The sequence below is a fragment of the Maylandia zebra genome, linkage group LG16 (genome assembly GCF_041146795.1).
Source record: "Maylandia zebra isolate NMK-2024a linkage group LG16, Mzebra_GT3a, whole genome shotgun sequence".
NCBI classification, from domain to species: Eukaryota; Metazoa; Chordata; class Actinopteri; order Cichliformes; family Cichlidae; genus Maylandia; species Maylandia zebra.
Genome location: NC_135182.1, coordinates 6997431 through 7010307, shown reverse-complemented (window position 1 = coordinate 7010307; position 12877 = coordinate 6997431).

The following is a 12877-nucleotide window of genomic DNA, read 5'->3' as shown; positions in this document are numbered from 1 at the left end:
ACCAGCAGACAGTGTTGAGAAGGTTACTTTAAAAATGTATTCCACTACAAATTACAGAATACATGGCCCAAAATGTATTTTGTAACGTATTCCGTTACGTTACTCAACGAGAGTAACGTATTCTGAATACTTTGGATTACTTAATATATTATCATGCTTTTTACAACTACACGAATGTACTATTGCTGTGTGATTTATTACTAATACTGAAGGTTACTCGCCATATCAATACCAACTAGATTTTCAAATCTCAATATAAAATGAGTAAAATTAGGTAAGGCTGCACTTTTTGCAGCAATCTAGTATATAAAACTATTCCGCGCATATATAAAACAGGTCAGCAGCTCCAAACCGTAGTAAAGGGACCTCTGGCTAATATGTCGGGTTCCATGTCGGGGTCATAGCCAAAAACCTTTTGGTGGCAGTGGTTATTATTATATTCACATCTCCATCTCCCGTTTCTGGTCGGTGACAACTCGTACTTTTCGACTCTCCTTCTTCTCCCTCCCTCGCTCACAGAAACATAACAGGTATGGCAGTCCATTCTCCCTGCAGCATGGACTACACTGCCCATGAGACTACCTTCTTTAGGGCTATGTCTGCAACACTCTGCCTATTGCCTTCGTATTAAATTATTTTGAATAATAATTTTAAAAAATATTTCTTCAAGTCATTAGGCGGCCGCAAGTACAGGTGACATGGGGCGCGAGATTCAGAGGCATTAGAGCCTCTTAATGCGTGCTTTCTTTGGGTTTCCACTGGCGTGGAATTACCAAAAATAGAGAGGGCATAGCCTAATATATGAAACAGGGAAAGACCGCCGTGTAATCCATTTATTTCAATAAGGTAACTGTATTCTGAATACCACCTTTTTAAACGGTAACTGTAATGGAATACAGTTACTCATATTTTGTATCTTAAATACGTAACGCCGGTACATGTATTCCATTACTCCCCAACACTGCCGGCAGGGTGCAGGTGTTGATTGGCCAGATGTTGTTCTTCCCATTCAACTGACTATTCAGAACTTGCTCTAGCTTGAAGTTGGCCTTTAGTGTTGTTTGCCACATCCCCACTGAATTGAAGGCTCTTAGCATTCTATGTATTCCACGATCCACGAGTAGGTCATTGTGTCAACGGCTTTCATTTTCATTTTTCTCCTTGTGTGATTAAGTCTTACCTGTAGGCCATTCTGTGGATACAGTGATGTTAAGGATCTCTGCCTGTAAAATCTCCTCAAACACATGCATAGCAAAGTAGAATATTACCAAGCTCTCAGAGCTTCGCGATTAATAATCAATACTCTTTTGATGTATATATTTCGCAACTACTTTCTTCTCCTTTCCCCGTTTGCCACTGATGAACTGATAACACTATCGGAGTTATTACTGTACAACTGTGACATTTAAGAAATCAAAATATTCATATTTTCATTCATTCTTGTGTGTGTGTGTGTGTGTGTGTGTGTGTGTGTGTGTGTGTGTGTGTGTGTGTGTGTGTGTGTGTGCGTGTGTGTACATGCGCACTCGCCTTAGGAGAATGAAAAAAGTTACTTCAAACTGTATGATGCAATTTACTTATAATACTTACTTACTCATAATAATATTATTTACTTCATAATATCAACATGCCCCCTTAAGGCGACTTCATGACTTTAACATTTGGCTACACAAAGCTGCCCCCTGGTGATGTAAGCATACCTTAATGAGTCATTAATGACCTATACTGTGCCTTTGCATCTATCTCACTTGCACTGTGGAAAACAACAGGCCAGGCCTCAGAGGAGTGGCCTGACTACAGCCAGTCTCTAAACCTCTAATTATGACCCAGTGGCAACAGTGAGCTCATGGGATGTTCTCCCATTTACCTCTGTAATTACAGGGATCCAGTGGTATTGATCTAATGTGTTATTTTATAATAACCATTCAGTACACCTTTGGGTTTTTATAACAGAGAATTTGTGGTGGTCAACAGGTCATTATGTCTTTTGCCTCTAGAGAGCAATTAAAATGCAGCTTGGTATTAACTCTCACAAATACAAGCTCTTCAACAACAACAATAAACGTACTGTTTATAATAGTAGTTTTCTCTTTCATAAAACAAGTAATGATGCAAATGCACCAAAAGTTTAAGGAGTCAAGTAAATGTTTCTGATTTTCAGAAGAGAGTGAATCTTATATTTTAAATGTAGACTTTCCACAGGTCTACAGCCAACATCTCTTTCAGAATTAATAAATCATTCTTCTTACAGGTTGTGTATAAATTACATTCAGCGTTTCATGTTTTTTATGACTTTCAGTCTCATGAACCTTGCAGTTCCTTTCTAGAGGGCTGGTGCTGGTAGGGTAACCTCATACTAAAGATCAGTAAAACTGAAAAATATTATGTTAACTTAACCAGAAAGTATCAGGGGAGAAGATGTGAGTTTTGTCACATCATTATGATAGTCAAAAAAGTCTGAACGAGTCTTGACCACTTCATGTATGCCCAAAGAGATTTTAAAATGTGAATCAGGATCCAGTATTCTCAGGAAATTGCAGTAATTTCACTGTAGTTTTATCGTAAATAAACACATGTGGTTTATACTGTATAGTAAAATTATTATTTTGCTGGACTCCCTTAAAACAGCCATGTATTATGGTGAGCTGTGTGACAGGCAGGGGTTGGACCCAAACGCAAGTCTCGGACACAAAAACGTAACTGAAAGCGACAGCTTTATTGTTGAAAAAACAAACTAAAACAAAAAGAGGTGAACACTAAGGACACTAACAAAAGATACTAGAACTAACAACTGGACGTGACATAACATGACATAACATGACATGGCATGACATGACATGCCGGGAGAACACACAACTAACAGAAGAAAACACAGAGTCTTCACACACTCCCGTTCTCTGTTACCTGGTGGGGGGGGGGGGGGGGGGGGGGAGTTTGCTGTCCGATTGAGTCTGGACTTTGGGGCTTCCCTGCTGCTGCGGAGTCGGGGAGGTCTGCTTCTCTCCACCCCAGGGAAGAGGGTAACACCACCTGAGTCTGGGTGCAGTTTCCCCCTCTAGGGGCAAGGGTACCTAGACCTGGGGTATAAAGTACGCTTGGGGAGTGTGATTGTGTGTACAGTGTCTGTTTATGTCTGTCTCCACGTTGGGTGAGTGCTGAGTAATTGCATATGAGAGCATGAGGGTAGGAATGGATGGTTGTATCTGTGTGTGCCTGTTTGTCTGTGTCTAAATGTCAGGTTGGGTATCAGACGCCAGCTCTCTAGGGACATCTCAGGCCCTCCATGGTATGGAGGCCTATCTCCCTCCACCACTCCCCCTGCCAGTGGCAGACACCCTCAGTCATCGGTGCATTGGTGGTTCTTTGTGTCTGGGGATGGGGGTCCAGGTACGCACTGGCTCACTCCTGGTGGCTGCTTGTCAGGGCCTGGAGCCTGGGGCTTGTTCGGGCCCCTTCGGGGGGTGGGATGCCCTCGGCAGAAAATACAGCTAACAGGGAGAATGCAACAATGAACAGAGGGAGACCGAAGACTTAAATACACATGCAGGATAACAAAGGGATGGGAGACAGGCAGGAACACAGTTGGGACTAATCAGACCAGAAAACATAGGGAAGAAGTTAAACTAAATACAATGAACACAGGACAAAGGACTACGAAAATAAAACAGGAACCAAGAGACACACTCTAAGATGTGGAATGACTAAATACAAAGAACAGGGGGGAGCGAGAGACACGACAGGGAAACAGATCAATTAACACAGAAACAGAACTTAACATGCACAAGAGAGAGACTACATAAGCAACAGGGACACAGTGGAGGCACAGCACACTACCATGACTAAAACTAAACACAAGGATATGAATAAAGCCAGGAAACTGGATGAACGTCCCAGGACCGCGACAAATACTAAACAAAACAAGAACCAAAACCAGGGAGATGAACTACATTTTAGAATAATGTATAAACCATAATCTCAAAAAGAAGAAAACGGAAACGACACCATGGAAGAATCCTAATATAATAAATAATAAAATATTAATTCGTCCTGTAGGCCCATCACTCTACAGGAGGAATTAACAGATACTGTTCATAATTTTTATGGGTGTAATTTCTAGGCGTAACCAAGTGGTGAAAGGCTTCCGCTTGGGTGGTCTCAGAACCTTGTCACTTCTATTTACATATGATGTGGTTCTGCTGGCTCTAGGTGGTGGCCTTCAGCTTCCACTGGAGCGATTTGCAACCAAGTGTGAAGTAGTGGGAATGAGAATTAGCATGTCCAAGTCTAAGGCCATGGTCCTCAGCCAGAAAAGGTTGGAAAGCCCAGTCTGGGTCAGTGCCAAGTTGCTGCCCCAAGTGGAGGAGTTTAAGTATCTCGGGGTCTTGTTCACAAGAGAGAGTCGAAGGGATCGGGAGATTGACAGATGATTTGGTGCTTTGGTTGCAGTAATGCTCTGCTGGTCCGTCGTGGTGAAGAGAAAGCTAAGCGTAAAAGCGAAGCTCTCGATTTACCAGTTGATCTACATCCCTACCCTCACCTATGGTCACAAATTTTGGGAAAATGACCAAAAGAACATGATTGTGGATATTAGCAGTGGGAATGAGCTTTCTCTGAAGTGTGGCTGGCCTCTCCCTTAGCAATCTGCAGTCTACAAACAAGCCTATGATCAGAATCCCCAGTGTGTCAGCTAGGATATTAATATGTGGTTCTGAAAGGAGACATAGTTTCAGGAATGCAGCCGCAACACACGACAAATGATCCACTTTAACTTTTTAGGTGGTAGCTCGGAATAGTATTACGTTGTGGCAAGTTAAGAAGCAGAGTTTTTAATTGACATTATGGATAATGTTTCTACAGTGAGAATTTTTAATCTGTTAGCATTCAATGAGACAGCTAATTACAGAGCTGCTTTCTTTTCTGCCACTCTAGTGTGTTACTTTGCAATTGTATTTCTTAATGTCACAGTCATCATGATTATTGTCTTAGATGAAAGCTTACATGAACCTATGTATATTTTAGTATGTGTGTGTTGCATTAATGGGCTTTATGGAAGCACAGGTTTCTACCCCAAGTTCCTCATTGACCTCCTTTCATCTTCACAGGTCATCTCTTATAGTGAATGTCTTTGTCAGGCATTTGTAATGTACTCTTTTGTTTGCAGTGACACATCTATTCTTGCAGTCATGGCTTATGACAGGTATTTGGCCATATGCCAACCACTTCAATACCACTCTGTTATGACAAAAAAGAAGCTCTCCAAACTAGTATGCTTCTCTTGGTTAACACCTTTCTGCATTTTCTCCATTAACATTATGCTGACAGACAGGCTGATATTCTGTGGTACAGACATTCAGAGACTCTTCTGTGTTAATTGGCTGATTGTTAAAGTTGCCTGCCCTGGCATGGACACTCTTGTCAATAGTGCCTTTGCATATGCTACGCTTTCAATTTACATATTTCACTGGATTTTTATTGTTTGGACTTACATCTATCTTGTTAAATCATGTGTGCAATCAAAAAAGGACAAGGCAAAGTTTATGCAGACATGTGTGCCCCATTTGATCTCTTTGGTTACTTTTTTTGTAATTGTGATTTCTGATTTGATGCACATGCGATTTGCATCAAATGATGTACCTCAAAGTTTTCAAAACTTTGTCGCTATAGCTGTTCTCTTTATTCCTCCAGTTATGAATCCTTTACTTTATGGATTCAAACTATCAAAGATCCGTAACAGAATTCTTGTTACACTTCATATCAAAAGATGTTGACTTTTTCTTTTAATCATTATCAGTTACTTGTGATAAGTGGAAGCTATGGAGGCTTTATTAAAACATTTTTCTTAAATTGTAAATAGACCACTGTTTAGTATTACATGACACTGGTAACAGCCTTTGTAAGTCCATTGTATATAGCTTAGTTTAAGATTCTGACTTGACTTAAATTACATGAAAAAAAGAGGTTCAGAGTAAATGTGTGTGATTTCAGAAAACTTATGCAAAAAAACAAAGCCATACCCTGCGTGTACCACCCTTTATCATTGAGTTATCTTAATATAGGTCACATTTAATCTTTATGCCATAATGTACCTTACATATCATATATATTTTCATAATTTGTGAACAATTGCTTTTAAATTTAAATTTTATTTTGCAAAACATGCCCACTTTAACTTTTTTCCTTGTTGTCCTTTATTGTTTGGTCATTTTGATTTCATTGATTAAAGTTAATTACAAAGAGTTTGTACCTCTATGAAACCTGAAGAGCTGAAAATCTTAAGGCAGAAACCAAACTGTTAGCAGAATAAACAATTTGGTTTTAGTGTTTAGAAAATGTGTTTGTGGGTCTTTTATAGTGCAGAAGGTTTTGATTTTCTTTTCCCTTTTTCATTTATTTTGTCTACTTTTATTGTCTTGAATGTTTCTTTTTTTATTATTATTTTATAAAAGGGAGAAAGAAAGAGAGGTAGGGAAAGAAAAACAGCAGGGAAGAGGAACGGTGATAAAGGGCAAAAAACAAAAAACAACAAAACAAACAGACAAAAAATACATATATCAATCACCTGGATCGCCTGTTGAGAAAGAAAAAAGAGAAAACAAGCAACAAAAAAAAGAGCAATATAATAAACAACATCATCGTGATAATCTATGTGAATATAACAGTAAATACTAAATAATGAATATTATTGTGCAGCACGTGGGATCGACAGCGCACACAGTGTGCTTTGAGGCCCGTGAGCTCCGCCGGCAGCCAGCTGTGCCAGAGTGACCGAGCCCCAGGCCCAGAGGCTGAGGGCACCCCACCCCCCGAAGGGGCCCGAGCGAGCCCCAGGCTTCAGGCCCTGTCAAGCCAGGAGTGAGCCCGTGCGTACCTGGACGCCCATTCCTGGACACAAAGAACCACCAATTCATCGATGTCTGAGGGCGTCTGCCACTGGCAGGGGGAGTGGTGGGGGGAGATAGGCCTCCATACCGTGGAGGGCCTGAGATGTCCCTAGAGAGCTGGCGTCTGATACCCAACCTGACATAAAGACACAGACATACAGGCACACACAGATACAAACATCCATTCCCACCCTCATGCTCTCATATGCGATTACTCAGCACTCACCCAACGTGGAGACAGACATAAATAGACACTGTACACACAATCACACTCCCCAAGCGTACTCTAAGCCCTGGGTCTACGTACCCTTGTCCCTAGAGGGGGAAACTGCACCCAGACCCAGGTAGTGTTACCCTCTTCCCTGGGGTGGAGAGAAGCAGACCGCCCCGACTCCGCAGCAGCAGGGAGGCCCCACATTCCAGACCCCAATCAAACGGTCAACTCCTCCCAGCCTCCCCGTCCCAACAGGCAACAGAGAACGGGGATGTGAGAAGACTCCAAACCTCCCTCCGCCTACCTGCTCATATGTAGTGTTGATGCATGTGTGTTCTAAGGTGCATTTAAAACCCAGGAGGGCATGGAGCTACCTGCCAGAGAGCAGCAGGTAAGCGCATAGCCCCTCCTGATAGCCCTCAATATATACGTGTATTTAAAAATTGAAAGGTGGGCAACGACGCCAGGGGTGAGGTTGTACATCCTGATGGTCTTCTGGATGCCCACCCCCAAGGTCCTATATGTATGTGTAATGAGAGTGTGAGTAATGTGAATGTCTAAGTTGTGGGATAAAATTGAGGCACAGGCAGCCAGAAGGGGACAGAGGGGGGGATGCCTCCCCTGCACCCTGGTGACATACCTGTTGTGGGTTCGAAAATGTTGAGCAATGGAACAAACCAACAGAGGCCCAGAAAAGTTCAGTCAAACAATGATTTATTGAGTACACGCGTGGGAAGATGTATACTGCCACACCAGCATCGATCTTCCCCGAAAAGGTCTATTCACAATGGTTTCATTCATCAGGGTTACGCCCCTTCATGCATCACAAATGAACATAATATGCATCAGTTATAGTAAATGGTCAATCTTAAACCCATAAAATTAGACAAAGAAGTTCCTTTTTCTATCACACCTTCCATACAAGGCAATAAGTTGCAAGCCTAAATGGTCCCTGAGGGCTTGTCCTTTTCTTGACTTGTCTTCTGTCACCTGTTACTAGGCAAGCTAAAAGGCAGTTAGAAGCAAAATGTATCTCAGGCCTTTGGCCTGGAATCAATACTTTCATGTGTGCTTGTAAGCGTGCATGCTTTGAACCTTCTATTGCTCCAAGTCACTTACACCATTGATCGCCTGGACAGTCACGCCACGCGAAGCTTAAGAACTTTAATAGACCGAACATCAACTCTCTAGAAGCACAATCCTGCAATGTGTGTATAAAATGATTATAACTGCACCTGTAATGAAAATGTTAATATGTGATTATGATAACACCTGTAATACAAGTTTTAACATAATGCCAACAGCTTCAATAAATGCTTTGATGAAATGATGATGGTTATGAATAGTAGCAGTAAAATATTTCCCTCATCTCCACACACCTTTACCCCAAGGCCCTGCATGTGTGGGTGATTGTGGTGGAGCGGGAAGAGGGAAGCAGCTGGAGATGGGGAGGGAAGGAAGGGAGGCCCCTCCCTGGGGCCAGCTCCCCGGCTGACCCAGTAGACACCCCCATACCCTGGAACCCACCTGGGCAAGGGGGCCCAGGCCCATCTGGACCATCCGTCTTGAATGTTTCTAGCTAATAATGACTATTTTAAAAATACATAAGCAATACATTTTCAGGAAATAACAAAAGTAATATCTTTGTCCACTATAAAAATATTGTGGAGATTCACAAGCATTCATGCAAAATGAAAATAATTATAAGGCAATGTAAATAAAACAGAATGCAATGATTTGTAAGTCTAATAACCCCATATTTTATTCAAAATAAGATACAGGCTTATTAGACCCCCCCCCCCCCCCCCCCCCCAAATTAACCCTATATTTTTATTGGGGTGGGGCTATCCCAGCTGTCTTAAGGCAAGATGCAGTGCTAACAAATAGACACAGACAACCATTCACACCCACACCTAATTTTGAGTTTCCAATTAACCTAACCCCACTAACTGCATGTCTTGGGACTGTGGAAGGAAGCCGGAATACCCGGAGAGGACCCTCATAAACACGGGAAGAACATGCAAACTCCACACAGAATGACCCCGGCCTGATGTTGGAATTGAAGTCAGGAAATTCTAGCTGTGAGGCAACAGTGCTAACCAAAATTTCATGAAAAATATTAGCTCATTTTGAATTTGATGGCAGCAACAAGTCTCAAGGAATTTGGGACAGGGCCATATTCACTACTGTGTAGCATTCCCTTTCTATAAACATCTGAAAACAGAGTTTTCAAAACCATCAAAAGCAAGAAAACACATAAGTTAGCTACTAAACAATGGAGTAAGTGTCATGGTCCTGGGTCGGTGACCCAGCGCTTTTAGTTTATCATTTTCTAGATGATTGTTTAAGTTCTGTGTTATTTTCGATCTGCCTCTGAGTCTGCGTCTGTATCTGTCTGTCTATGGTGTCTCCCCATCTGTTTGTGAATCTGTCTGTTTAGTTCAATGTCTTGTCTGGTTCCATGTATCTGAGTTTCCTGTTTTATTGTGAAGGTCCGCGTCGTATGTGAGTGTGATCAGTTTACGTTTCCCCTGTCCCGTCAGCCCAGATTCCTCCCAGCTGTGTTGCCCTCCTGTCTCTCATCCCCTGATTACTGGTGTGTGTATTTAAGCCCTGTGTGTTCTCCTGCCTGTTGCCGGTTCGTCTGTGTTCCTCCGTGTCAGTCTGTGTAACTCTGTGTCAGTCTGTTACCCTGTGTTCCACGGTGTCCTGTTCCTCGTCTGCGTCTCTCTGCTATTCATCATCCGTTGTCATATGCTCCCAGGTCTGTTATTTTAGTTCTCCCAGTTTAGGTGTCTTTAGTTGTTTGTTATGCCCCACTGTTTGTTTGCCACTACACCTCTGTAAATAAAACCACCGGTATCTCATCCACTGCCTGCATCTTGGGTCCTCCTTCTAAATCCACACGGCTCGCCTCGGCAGCCGTGACAGTACGAACCGGCCAACATGGACCCAGCAGCATTCGCACCTACCCAGGAGTTTCGGGAGGAGGTAACCGACACGGTCGCAAGGTTGGTAAACCTGTGGCTCGAGCAGGAGGAAGAAGAGTTCCACCGCGCTGTAGAAGCCAGGCTACAGCAGCTACTCTCTGCACACTCCTGGCTGCTAGACTCGCTTCACCCGCTGGCACGGGACTTCCTCCTTCATGAGCTGCACCTTCGCCCTCCAGCCGCTACCGCTTCCCAACCCAGCCTGGCGGTGAAGATTTTGCCCGGCCTGGCGGTGAAGATTTTGCCCGGCCTGGCGGTGAAGATTTTGCCCGGCCCGCCGGAGGTTTTGCCCGGCCCGCCGGAGGTTTTTCCCGGCCCGCCGGAGGTTTTGCCCGGCCCGCCGGAGGTTTTGCCCGGCCCGCCGGAGGTTTCGCCCGGGAGGAAGTGACGATCGCGCCGTCGGCGTGTCGCCCCACAGCCGGAGAGTAGGACTTCGGAACTGCCAGCTGTGGTGAGTGGAAAAGACACTCCATCTGTTTCGCCAGCTCGAATGACTGTTTATTCCGGGGCTGTGTTTGTTGAGCCAGCTGCCCAGCAGGTAGCTCAGTTAGCCGCCCGGCCGGAAGCTCAGTTAGCCGCCCGGCCGGAAGCCCAGTCGCCACCTCCGCCACATTCAGCCTCACAATCCATAGCTCAATTACAGTCACAGCCAGACTTATTACAAACCCTGTTACAATCCATGGCCCAGTCAGTAGCCCAGTTAGCAGAAGAATCATTAGCTTTATCCTCAGTTCAGCCTCCTGTTCAGCAGTCACCAACCCTGCATCCTGTGTCAGTTGCTCCACCACCTGTTCAGCCATCACCTTCACCTACTCCTCCTGTACAGCAAGCCATGTCAGTCCAACCCATAACGGACAGTTCAACAACTCCGTACTCTAAGCAGAGAGACAAACCCAAGAACAATGTCAACATTCCTCAAAGGCTGGCCAGTTCTGAGACTGAGATGCACTCCAGGGCCTCCCCAGAGGCTGGGTTTCAGCCCCCATCAGACTCTGGACCCCTGGAGTTTAAGAAGCCAGCTGAGGACTGCACAGAGCTGTCGCTGTCTGAGCAGGGTCAATGCTCTGCGCAGCTGCAGGCCGCTATGTGTTTGCCAGAGGCCCGTGTGCCTGCTGGTCCTGTTCTGTCCCTGCCAGAGGCCCGTGTGCCTGCTGGTCCTGTTGCGTTCCTGCCAGAGGTCTCCGCACCTGCTGGTTCTGTTCTGTGTGTGCCAGGGGCTCCAGTGCCCACTGGTTCTGAGACTGTTTTTGCTGGGGGACCCGAGGAGCCCGTCCAGCCATCTGCCTCGTCAGCTGGGGGGCCCGAGGAGCCCGTCCAGCCTCCTTTCTCGTCAGCTGGGGGGCCCGAGGAGCCCATCCAGCCACCAGCTGCTCCACCAGCAGCCTCATCCACGCTTGCAGCAGCAGTTTCATCCATGCCGCCACCTGCTGCAGCGCCTCCGTCTGCATCCTCCACGCCGTTGCCTGGCCCGGCCTCTGCTGCATCCTCCACGCCGTCGCCTGGTCCGGATTCAGCATCCTCAGCGTCGCCTGGTCCAGCGCATGCTTCGGCTTCATCCGCTTCACCTGGTCCAGCCACTGCTTCATCCTCGCCTGGTCCAGCCTCCGTGTCTTCATCCTCGCCTGGTCCAGCCTCCGCATCACCTGCAGTGGCCTCCTCTTCAGCTTCCTCATCAGCTGCTTTGCCTGGTCCAGCTTCAGCATCCTCATCAGCTGCTTTGCCTGGTCCGGCCTCCGCTTCTGCTTCAGCCTCGCCTGGTCCGGCCTCTGCTTCTGCTTCAGCCTCGCCTGGTCCGGCCTCTGCTTCTGCTTCAGCCTCGCCTGGTCCAGCCTCCGCATCCTCATCAGCCTCGCCTGGTCCAGCCTCAGCTTGCGCCTCGTCTGGTCCAGCCTCAGCTTGCGCCTCGCCTGGGGCTGCAGGGGCCACGCAGCCTTCAGGTCCCCTACTACCACCTCCACATCGTCGGTCATCTGCCAGGCCGCTTGTTGGGCTTCTCCGCCACCGTGGACGCCCTTCTGAACGCCGCCACTGCCTTCCGCGTGGCCGGCCTCCGGACTTGTTTCCACGCCGCCGTTGCCGTCCGCACGGTCGGCCCCCAGAACCGTTTCCACGCCGCCGTTGCCGTCCGCACGGTCGGCCCTCAGAACTGTTTCCACGCCGCCGTTGCCGTCCGCACGGTCGGCCCCAGAACTGTTTCCACGCCGCCGTTGCCGTCCGCACGGTCGGCCCCCAGAACTGTTTCCACGCCACTGCCTACTGCGTGGCCGGCATCCGGACCTGCCCCGTTGCCATTCGCATGGTCGGCCTCCTGAACTTGACCATCTGGGCCTTTTTGGACTCTGTAGCTGTAGCTGGTCAGATATTGAGAAAGAATTGCTGGAAAAACATGGTACTACTTTTCCATGTTTTCTTGCATCTGTTTTTGTTATATGTCCTCTCTCTCTTTCTTTGTGTTTTTGTCTACCACTGATCCTTCAGAAAGCAGAATAATCCTGGAGGAGGTGACCCAGTGACCATTACCCTGCAATAACCCCCAACACACACATACACAAAGCAGACACAGGCTGGCCTCACCCAGATGTTGCAGTGGGATTTAATGCACCAGAAGTACTGTTATTCTTTGCTGCCACTCTGATTCTGGTTGGCTTGCTGACCTGCTGTTTGTATGTGCCAACAGTTATTGTGAGAATCAAGACCAATGTTCCGCTTATGAGGACATTAAAGATAAAGGATCATTTTGTTGATCTTCACATCGTGACAAACCTGCCGCTTGTCACGGCTATTTGAGGCTT